Source organism: Apteryx rowi, unplaced genomic scaffold, assembly GCF_003343035.1.
Source record: "Apteryx rowi isolate R43461 unplaced genomic scaffold, aptRow1 scaffold_433, whole genome shotgun sequence".
In the NCBI taxonomy this organism is placed as follows: Eukaryota; Metazoa; Chordata; class Aves; order Apterygiformes; family Apterygidae; genus Apteryx; species Apteryx rowi.
This window is the reverse complement of record NW_020450687.1, coordinates 284,449-296,004: the sequence shown is the minus strand read 5'-3', so window position 1 is coordinate 296,004 and position 11,556 is coordinate 284,449.

Sequence of the window (11,556 nt, the reverse complement as noted above, 5' to 3'; positions counted from 1 at the left end):
GTGAGGGTGGGGGCAGTGGGTGCCCCATTTTGGGGCGGGGGCGGTGGGTTCCCCAAGTTAGGGTGATGAGTGACCCATATTAGGGTCATGGGTGCCCCATGCTAGGGTCATGGGTGCCCTGTGTTGAGGTGGGGGTGATGGGTGCCCCGTGTTAGGGTCATGGGTGCCCCACATTAGGGTGCTGTGCGACCCATGTGAGGGTCATGGGTGAGCTGTGTGAGGGTGGGGGCAGTGGGTGCCCCATTTTGGGGTGGGGGTGGTGGGTTCCCCAAGTTAGGGTGATGAGTGACCCATGTTAGGGTCATGGGTGCCCCATGTTAGGGTCATGGGTGCCCTGTGTTGAGGTGGGGGTGATGGGTGCCCCGTGTTAGGGTCATGGGTGCCCCATGATAGGGTGCTGTGCGACCCATGTGAGGGTCATGGGTGAGCTGCGTGAGGGTGGAGGCAGTGGGTGCCCCATTTTGGGGTGGGGGTGGCGGGTTCCCCAAGTTAGGGTGATGAGTGACCCATATTAGGGTCGTGGATGACCCATGTTAGGGTCATGGGTGCCCCATGCTAGGGTCATGGGTGCCCTGTGTTGAGGTGGGGGTGATGGGTGACCCATGTGAGGGTCATGGGTGCCCCATGATAGGGTGATGTGTGACCCATGTGAGGGTGATGGTTACCTGCGTTGGGGTGTGGGTGATGGGTGCCCCACGTTAGGGTGCCGTGCGACCCATGTGAGGGACATGGGTGAGCTGCGTGAGGGTGGGGGCAGTGGGTGCCCCATTTTGGGGCAGGGGTGGTGGGTTCTCCAAATTAGGGTGATGGGTGCCCCATGATAGTGATGTGTGACCCATGTTAGAGTGAGGGATGACCCATGTTAGGGTCATCGGAGCCCCACATTGGGGTGGAGTGATGGGTGCCCCGCGTTAGGTGATGGGTGACCCATATTAGGGTAATGGGTGCTCCAGGTTTGGGCAACGGGTGAGCCGTTTGAAGGTGGGTGCCCCGTGTTAGGGTAGGAGTGGTGGATGGGTGCCCCACGTTAGCACGAGGGGTGCCCCATGGTAGGGTGATGGGTCCCCGTGCTGGGGTGCCGGGTGGGCTGCATGCCGGTGGGGGCGCTGGGGGCCGGCCCGGCTGGTGGCCCTGGGGCCAGGCGCGGTGGCGGCGGTGACACCAGCACCGCACAAGGCGCCCATTCACGGCGGGCCGCGCGCGCTGCGGATGCCTTCGTGCCGCTCGGGGCGCCGCGGGGGCTGGCGCCTCTTGAAATGCTCTCGCCTGGCCCGGAGGCGGCCGCGGACACCCTCCCTCTCCGAGCGCTGCGCGGCTCCTTTGCGCCGGCCGATGCCCAGCGGCCGCCGCGGGTTGCTCAGCTGCTTTCTCGCTCTGGCTCCCAAAATAACGGCGCCGGAGTAACTGGCTCCGAGGCAGGATTAAACATCACCCTCTGTGCTTAAAAATATCCCTTTCGGATTCCCCTCCAGGGAGCACCAGCGTGAGAGGTACCGGCGCTCGACAAAATCGTTGCCCGCGAGGCCGGAGTGCGGCGCGGACGGCGTTCCCAGCCCTCACTTCTTGCGCCAGGTCCGACTGGTGTGAGGGATGGACGGGTGGTTTCGGGAAGAAGACGGACAGGCGGAAAAGCCAGGCCCGGCGTCCCCGAGTCATTGTCCTCACGCTTGCCGGCCGTGGAGGCCGCGCGGAGCCCGGCGCCTGCGAGGAACAGGCGGTGGGAGGAGAGGAGCGGCCAATGGTATTTACAGGCGGCGGAACAACATCGGCAGTGCAATGGCACGGAGTGACGGAGCGACTGCTGAGCGCCCGCGCGCGGCAGGGGCTTCAGCTGGGGACGCTTCTTACGTGCCGGAGCTCAGGCGCGCCGGGAAACTTGAAGCATCTCCGCTCCAGCCTGGAGCTCCGACCCGGAGCCGGCTGGTTTTATCCAGGGAGGAACCGAGCCGTGAGAGACGCTCGCGTGGGCGACGTTTGCGTCTCGCCGTGAAAGATGCTCGCGTCCAGCCACCCGCTGGCACGGCGGGGCCGGGTGGGACGTCGCCCCGGGGGGGTGCGGGGGGGTTGCACAGCTGCTTCTGGGCAGCCACAAAGATTTCGGGCCAGGGGAGGAAGCTCCCTTCTGTCTGCTGGCTTTTACCCAGCTGGGAGCCAAAGCGGTGCCGAATATTCGCGGTTATTCCCAGCGAGCAGATGTGCCGGGCTGTACGCTTCCATCGCCCTCGGCAGCACGGGGAGACGCTGCCTGGTAAAACTTCTTCAAATGCCCTTGTTGCCCTGAGAGGCGTCTGCAGAAAATGCAACAAGCTGGAGGGGGCCGTGGCCGGGCTGGTGCGGACCACGGGAGGCGCAAACTGCCCGCGAGACCTCCTGTGGGAAGGTCTGTGCCTCAGTTTCTCCACCTGTGAAATGGGCTGAGGGTGCCCCCAGCCCCGGCAAAGGGAAAGGAGCGCCAAAACCCACCTCCGCAGCGAGGCAGAAGCAGCCTTGGGAATGAAAACTGGCTGGTTGCCTCCACCGGAGCCACCAAAAAAAGTCCCCAGAGCTGGAGGTGAGGGTACAAGAAGGGCAAAAGAGGCAAGAAGCAGCTGCGAATGCTGCTGCTGCAAATGAGGAGCCCAGCGAGGAGGTGCCAGCCGGAGAGCCCCGGTTCCCGCCAGCTTTTGGAGCGTCTCCGGGCTGGAATGAGGCTCTGGAGGGAAAACCTCTGGGAACGCAGCCGGGCCGGGTGGAGGAGCCGCTCCGTGCTGCTAACATGCCTAAGCTTTCCGTGCAACCCATAAATTACGCTTCGAGTTAAGCTGGGTGGGAAGAGATCCCGCTTTGCAGAGGGTGTTTTTGGCGCGGGGAGTTTTCTCTGCTGATTTGGCTGGGAAAAGGCTCGTTTCGGAACGCCCCATGCAGGGAGGGGAGCCGAGGGGGGGGGGGCGGCAGCGATGCAGACGCCCGGCGGGATGCCTGCTGCCTTCCAGAGGCGCGCGGTCGCGCGGGAAGCGAAATTGCAGGGAGAAAGTCTCTCAGCGGGGATTTTTCCAAGCCGCCCTGGCTCCGAAGCAAATGCCTGAGCCAGGCTGCGGCAGGGCACGGATCCTGCCTGGCCTGCGGACTCACCCGGCCTGGCTAGGCGAGCGGGGAAACCGAGGCGGGCAGCGAGGAGGCATCCGCTTCCGAGTCGGAGCTGGTGAGGCAAGCCAAGCCCCACCTGCGGGACACGCGTCGGTGGCATGAGTGTCGGCACGCGGTCCCTCTCGCGTGACCGATGCTGCAGCGGGGCCGCGGCGGCATCCGGGCGGTGATTTATTGAGGAGGTGAGGGAGGATGGGGCGCTAACGGAGGCTGCTGGGGGGCCATTCCCGCCCCAATCCCAGCCCAGGCAAGGAAGAGCCACATCAACCCTCCCGCCGGCTCCGGCGCTGGGCTGGCGGCACGGACACGGGGATGCTCGTGGCCCCCTCTGCCCCCGGCGTACCCCATCCCGGCGATCTTGGGACCCGCCTGACCCCGGCGCCAGCTGATTCAAGCTCCAGCAGCACCTATGAGAAGGAAATTGGAGCCGTTTCTCCCTCGGCAAAGCAGAGCTCTGATAGAAACCATCCTTGGCGGAGCAGGCGGGGAGGCAGCAGCCAGGATTCCCCCGGCGCTGAGTTGTGCCAGGGCTTTCCGATGCCAGGCGCAGCCCTGCTGCAAGCAGCGGACGGCTTTGGAGAGGGACGGGATGCTGGCCACGGTGGAGTTCAGGCCGAATTTGGTTTTCCAGCAACTGCCGAGTGAGCCAGCGTGGCCCTGGCTCCACTCTCAGGAGCCGGAGCATTTACGTTCTTCCAGGAAAAGCCCAGGAGGAACTGGGTGCCCCATCATGCCCAGCATCCCACGTTCCTGACGGGACATGGGCAGGCTCCGCACGGCAGGATTTTGGCAGACGCATGTGCTGCAGCGTCGTAGGGCCAGCACGGAGAGGGGGGAACTGCCTGCTCGTGCTCCGCGTCGCCCCGCCACGGCAAAAGCAAACCCTTCGGGGGGAAGAGCAGCTTTTGGTCCGGCCATCCGTCCGCACGGCCCTCTCGCCCGTCCTCCGTGGCGCAGCGATGCCGGGGGCGCGACCTGCTGCCCTCAGCCCCGTGTCCCCCGTGGGTGCCAGGTGGCGCATCCGTGCGGATGCAGCCACCACGGTCTCCGCTGCCCTCCTTCACCCCGTGCAGCCCATCTCCTCCTTGCTCCGGTGGCTCCCTCCTCCCAAACCCGGAGGCAAAGAACCCAGCGGAGTCTCGTGGGAGCAGAGGGGAGATTTGTGTCCTTCCCTTCCTGCCAGCCCCCGGCATCACCCTGCCACGGGGCCGAAACCATCGGAGCCTCCTCTTACACGGCAAGACGCGGGGGGCCCAGGTTGGGCTCGTTCCAGGGGAGAAGATTCCCGCTCGCCTCGGGGGGGGGGGGTCGCACATGGCCCGCGAGGGCTCTGCGGAGCTGGTAGCTCAGCCGGCATCGCCTTGGTTCGGAGCTGGTCGCCGGCTGACGGTTCTCCCGGCTTTTTCTGTCTTGCTCCCTAGCGAATCTGGCAAGAACGGCCGTTTCCACCTCCTCGTGGGCTCCATGGCCTTGGCTGCCCGAGCGCCTGGTGGCTGCCATCAAACGGCAGCACGATCTGGGTTCCCCTGCGCAGGTTCCCATGCTGCGCGCTCCGGATCCCGAACCGGAGCGTCCCCAGCTCCGGGCTCAGCCCCAGCGGTGGCAGCCAGTTGCCATGCAGAAAAATTACCCCCCGGTAGCTCGTGGCTGTCGATCAGCCAGGCTCACCCATCCCCTCCATGGGCGATTCCTAAAAACGCCTTAGCCCGGATCCCGGGAGCCACTTCCCGTGAGCAGCAGTGGGGACCCCGGAGCCGTCCTGCCCCGGGGATGCTCACGCCTGCAACGGCTTTGTCCGGCTCAGGCCTCCTGCCGTGGGTCGTTAATGCCACCGGTGCTTCCAGAGGGGACTGTGGCACCTCCGACTGCAGCCGGAGCATCCGTCAGGAGACTTATCCAGGAGCCGTGGGGCCAGATGGGGAAGGACGGATGCTGTCACCTCAGAGCAAGAAGGAAACTCCCCCGAACGGGTCGCGGGATCCTGGGTAACTAAAACAGGAAAATCCCGCCTGGCCCATTCCGCAAGACGGGGAGCGAATCCTCCGCTCGGGCGGGTAGCGGAGGTCGCGTTGGAGCTGCGAAACATCCTGCCCGTTTCCCGAGGCCGTCTAGGAGCTAAGAGGGACGGCGCCGTGCCGCGGCGGCCGTCGGCAGTGGCGGCGTTTTGTCGGTCCTGCCGGGAAACGGCGAGCAGAGCTCGGCCACGCTCCACGTTTTGGGAGGGGAGAGAAAAGGGAAAACCAGGAGCGCCACAAACGCCGCCGTGCCGGAAGGGCCGGAATGAAAAAGCGAAAGAAACCGAACGAGGCGGGTAGCCAAAACGAGCGGCTGCTTTTACACCCCGGGGGCTGCAGGGTGAAACGCCGAGGGCTCGGCCGGGTGTATCGAGCCCGGCGGGAACAGCCTCGCCTGTAACAACCTGCCCCGTGATCTCACTTGTTGTTGTCAGCTAAACTGGGTCAACGCTCCGGAGGAGCCGCTGAGAAGCCAAGTTTCGGCAGGAGCCGAGCTGGTGGGACGGCAGCGCGTGCCGCCGCGCTGGCCGCCGGCGCGGGAACCAGCTCGGGAGAGCGGCGTCCCACCGCTCCTGCCGAATTAGTGGTTCCCGCGCTGCCGTGATGCCCGCCGGCCCCCTCGGGGCGAATGCCGGCCGGGCGCGTGGGAGCCAAGGTGGGAAAACATTTCCGAGCGGCTCTGCAGGCGAAAGGGGCAGAGCCTCCGCCGAGCTCTGCCGCTGGCCTGATTTCTCGGGGAATCGGTTCGGCTCGCTAAACCGGCCGGAAAGCGCCGTCCTTCGCGACTTCGGTTCCTTTTTATTAGCGGCCCGGGAGCCGGTCTGGGCCACCCAAGGACTTTGCCTGCAAGCTGATTAGAGACCGACCTAACGAACTCAAAGAGAATTCTTGAAACGAAGCCTGCTGTGCCTTGGAGGTCTCCTGCCATGTCTATTTATTTAAATTTAATGGAATTTTTGCGTAAGCTAATTAAATAGGAATTGATTATTTAAGAAGCAGTCAGGGCAGTTTAAGCACTGCTGACTTGATGAATTTAGTGTTTTCTTTATACAAACGTTCCCGGTTGCGTAGCTTTGTGCACATATGTCCGTTTAAGGGGAAAAAAGAGGACGGAAGGAAAAGAACGGCGGATTTCAGGTCTGGACTGGGAGGGGGTTTGGATGAAGGAGCCACCCGCTGCTTATCCCGCACGAGCGTCACGGCGTGTTGCAGGATGAGGCAGGAGCGTCGCAGCCCTTTGCAACGGCGCGTGCCGAGCTCTGGAAAACGGCCTCCGTTTCGGGCGCTTTGCATCCCCTGCGCCCTCCTGGGCCGCGCTATCCCGCAGGAGCAAGACACGCTTGGGCCGTGGCACTCGGAGACACCGGTTTTGAGCCAAAATACAGGATTCCTCCGTTTCTTGCTGGAGGGAGCAGGCCCCCGAACGAGCCTGTGGATGCTTTAACGGACGGAGAGCTCGGCTCATCCTCGCTGCTCCCAGCTTCATCCTTTATTCCCCTCGCTATGGGTGAACACGTTGCTCGTTTTATTCGTTGGCTCAGGCCTACAGCAGTCCAGAAGGAACATTTGGGGCAAAAAAAGTGCATATCGTCCTTCCCTGCAGCCCCGCAAACATGCATTTTTAGCGCAGCTCAGTGAGTCAAACGGGCTTCGTGGAGCTGAGGCGAACCCCGGGGTGGGATCACCTCCGCCGATGCCATCGCGCCAAGACAGCTCCGGTTCCTGGCGCGGGAATGGGGTGCTGGGAGATGAGCAGCCCTAAAGACCCCGTTCTCCAAAAAATGGGAGAAACAGCTCCAGGTTTCCTTAGCCCTCATTTTTTTTTGCTTGCTTTCTTCCACCGTTCCGAAACTCCGTCACCCATCGCGGGCGGCATTGCCCAGCCCCTGGAGCTCTCCAGGTTAAAGGAAGATGGGATTCATGGGGACCAGGAAGCCTTGATGCTTCGGAGGTCCCTGTGCAGCCGGCCACTGGGCAAAGCACTCGGAGTTTCACAGGCTGAAAATTGCTTAAAAATTACCCGTTGGAGACATTTAGAAATGAACCCTTCACTGCCGGCTGTTTTGACGGACAACACTCCTTCCCCGAAGCGAAAACCACTTAAAACAGTTGAGATCGGCTGAGCTTCGAGCCCGGCCTCGAGCAGCCCCCTTGCTTTTCCCGTGACCGTGGTCTCCGACCGCAATTTTCCTGCTGGTTTGCAATCGGCCCCGTTTCCCGCATGGGGCCACCGGGGGCCGCATGGCGTTTCGTGGTCACCAGCAGGCTGGCGGCCAAGCGGAAAAGAAAATCCAGGTTTTCGGTGCTGCAGGCAGCCGGATCGCCGCCTCGCCGAGCCCAACGCGCGCGAATCCGCTGCTGGCTGGCGCACGCCCAAGCCGGGGGTCTGCCTTGTTCTTTTTTGATCCGGGGGTGTTTCGTCCTGCCTTTAGCAAAATGAATGCACAGAGCCGGCGCTCTGCCCCCGGGCAAGCGCTCCGTCAGCAGGAGCTGCAGGTGCACGAAGCCAGGCCACGCAGGAATGCGTGGGAACGCACGGGAACACACGGGAACGCACCCCGGGAACGTGCCCCCCCCGGCGACGGGGAGGCGATGATGAAACCACCTCTTCGTTTGCTGTGTGTTTAAGGTGAAACAGAAGCGCGTCGAGCCCCGGAAGGATCCCGGAAGGATGAATTCCGGGGAAACCAAGGAAGGGCCTGGGCAGGGAGAGAGCTGGTGGGGCAACCTGCATGGGTGCCAGGACCTACGAGGTCCGGGTTTGTGGTTGCGCCCTGATTTCCAGCAATGCAAAAATTAGGGAATTCAGAGGATTGTGCATTGGAGCAAGCGGGAGAGCGTCGCTGGCTGGATCAGCAGCGTTTTCTCCTGCATTAATTATTTCTACGGCTGTTGCCCTGATGAACCGGAGCTGGAAAGCAGCTACGTGCCACCAGGCTGAACGGCCCTGAGCTTTCCGGGCACGACCGGCACCCCATGGCGCTCCCGCAGCACCCAGGCACCCATCCGGGCCACCAAGCCGTCGGCACCTCCTTGCCCTGCGCTGCTCTCCTCCGTCCCCCCTCCCTCTCTCGCACCCCGGTCCAGCTCAGAGCCATCAATAAGAGTGGACAAGGCTGATACAGGGCCCGGTGGGGCGGCCCGTGTCCCTTGGGTGCCCCCCAGGCAGTTGTCACAGCCGCTGAAATGAGATGTTTGAGCCTGGACCAGCCGTCGCAGCCCTCCCTGCCCGGCCGCCCCCTGCACAGCCCCGGGATGCTCCCCTCTGGGCCAGACACCCGAATCCGCGGCGGCAGGTCTGGACGGGTCCAAGGGCTTTGTTTCGCTGGGACAGTCCCTGAGCGGGAGCCGGCGCAGGCGAGATTTCCCCTGAATAAGGGATATTAGCAACCGAATGGCTGAGGGAGCTGCAAGGGAAGATGTTCCTCCAGGGCTTGATTTTATCGCTGAGCTCCTTTACCATTGCTGGATGCCTATAGAGATGCAGAATGGTATCTCTGAGCTCACAGCCTTGATGGACATCTATAGAGATGCAGGGTGGTATCGCTCAGCTCCTTGCCATCCCTGGATGTCTATAGAGATGCAGGATGGTGATGGTATCTCTGAGCTCCCAGCCATTGCTGAACACATCTATAGAGATGCAGAATGGTATCACTCAGCTCCCAGCCTTGATGGGCATCTATAGACCTGCAAGATGGTATCACTCAGCTCCCAGCCTTGATGGGCATCTATAGACCTGCAAGATGGTATCACTCAGCTCCCAGCCTTGATGGACATCTACAGAGATGCGGCAGTGACAGCTTTGGAGCTCCCTGCTCTTGGCCAAGCCACTTTGTCCGAGCTGAACCACAGCCTCCATGCTTGGCCTCCTGCATCTGAGCGTTGCTGGCCTGGAGGCTGTTTGACCTCTCTGCCCTGCCTCCACCCAGGTGGAGATGGAGCTGGCAACCAGGCCGGCCACCTTCCTTTCCCAGGAGCCCAGTGGCTGGTCCCCAGGCCCAGGTCATGGTCAGCATGGCCCAGCTGTTCCCAAGCCGGAGGAGCGTGACTGGGGGGAGCAGACGGGAGCCGGAGCTCTTGGAGCAGGCAGTGGGATGTCCAGCCGGGGCATCCCGCAGCGGCAACGGGAGCGCTCTGGCTGAAATGCTGGTCCCAGCCTGGCTGTTGGTGGAGTGGTTTGAGCAGCAGCTGGGCTCCAGCAGCTGCCTCCGACTGAGCTCCGGCCTTGGGGTCAGTCCCAACATGCCAGGAAAAAGCTTTTGCTTGCGGGAGGTTGCAGCAACCACCATGAAGAGCCCCCCCAAAGGCCAAGGGTTTTCGAAAGGGGACTCCCTCGGGGCCGCGGCCTCCCGTCGCTCTCGCTAATGGGTGGCTCCCGGGCTATGGGCGAGCTCGGAGACGCGAAGGGCTCTGCCACCGTGACGCACCAGGATACCCAAAGCAGTCGAGTCGGTTTTAGTAGCCGGTCACCCAGCGCCGCAGGGACGCGGCTCTCGGCGCCGTTCCTCGTTGCCTCCCCGTCTTTGTGTTCAGCGCCCAAATCCTATTTTTACAATTACATCATGTTTGGAGAAGGGCGTTGATGGATGACATTTTAACCGTCCTAGAGGCATTAAAAGCTTTCGTTAAGCAGACAAAGCGAAGAGGAGGTTGCATCAAAGCAAGGTGGCGGCTCAAGTTTTCCGCCTGCTCCTGCGGCCCTCGCCCTGGATCGGGGGCTACCAGAAATGTCAAGTCACCGCATTTGCTGAGCAGTCAACTCCCTTCATTCAAGAACCGACAGAGCCATTATTCACTCGAAAGGCAACAAGGAATGACTGTTTGTTAAGCATTAAAGAGGACACCGTCCTTGCCCTGGAGAGCTTTGGCCCGGCGTTGCGTTTTGCTTGCAGGCAGCTGAATGCCGGCTGCCTTTCTTCCTTGCAAGAGCTGCTTGCAAGGCAGGGGGAAGCAACTCTTTCCTCTCCGCTTTCCCTAAGTGCTTTGGAACAAAAGGCACAATGTCTGCTCTTTTTAAAAATAGCTAACCAGAAAGGCTGGGTGAAGCTTTTTTTTTTTTGGACCGTGCCTTTAGCAACGTTTACCAGGAATAGATTTATTATGAGGAAAAAAGGGCTGCACCGCTTGTGTGAACTTAGATGACCGCAATCCCTACAAGACTTCATGTAGCGATGTTTGCATCCCAAACCGCACTGTGTGGCCCTCAATTTGTGCTTGGGAAGAGGAAGGGAAATGCACCCATGGCAAAAGACCAACCGGAACAAGAAATAGGGCAAGGAGAGCAGGGTATAAGGAAGGAAACCCCTTGCACAAGCCACGTGCGGTCCATTTGGAGGCCACTGATCTTGCAAAAATGAAACGCAGCTACTTTGCAAGCGCTGAAGCACCACTCTGCAGTGCAGGGGGCTGCAATGGGGCAAGAGGGGCAGGTGGAAATCTGCGGAGCGGGGCCTGGCCTGCTCGCTGCTATAAGCCCTGTGCCATTACCCGAGTGCAAGGTGCAAACCTTGCACCATCACTTTAGTGCAATGTGCAAGCCTTGTGCTGTATCACCCGCATCTAATGCACAAACCTTGCACTGTTGCCTTATTCTGACGGGCAAACCTGACGTCGTTACCTGAGTGCAGTGCTCAAACTTTGCACCATCACCTATGTAGTGTGCAAGCCTTGCACCATCACCTTAGTGCAACGTGCAAACTTTGCACCATCAAACGTGGCATTCAAGCCTTGCACCATCACCTTAGTGCAATGTGCAAACCTTGCCCTGTCACTCAAGCCTTGCACCATTACCTTAGTGCGATGTGCCAGCCTTGCACCATCACTTGTGTGGCATGCAAGCCTTGCACCCTCATGGTAGTGTGATGTGCAGACCTTGTACTGCCACCCAAGCCTGGCACCCTCACATCGGTGGGATGTGCAAACCTTGTACTGTCACCCCAGCCTTGCACCCTCATGTGTGATGTGCCAATCTTGCACCATCACCAGTGTGCGACACCCAAGCCTGGCACCCTCATGTTAATGGGATGCGCATGTGTTGAACAGTCCGCCAAGCCTGGCGCCCTCATGTCAGCGTGACCCGTGAACCTTGCAGCACCCCCGAGCCTTGCACCCTCTTGTCAGTGCGACCTGTGAACCTTGCACCGTCCCCAAGTGGCACCCTAATGTGAGTGCAATGTGCAACCCTTGCCCCTGTGTGCGACATGCAAGCCTGGCACCTTCAAGTCAGTGTGACGTGCAGCCCTTGCACCGTGCCCGAGCCTGGCACCCTCACGTCAGTGATGTGCAGCCCCTGCGCCCTGCCCGAGCCCGGCACCCTCACGTCAGGGCGCTGTGCAAACGGCGCAGCGGCACCTGCGCGCGGCACCGAGCCCGGCGCCCTGCTGCCGGCGCGCGGTCCCCGGCCCCGCGCGGGGAG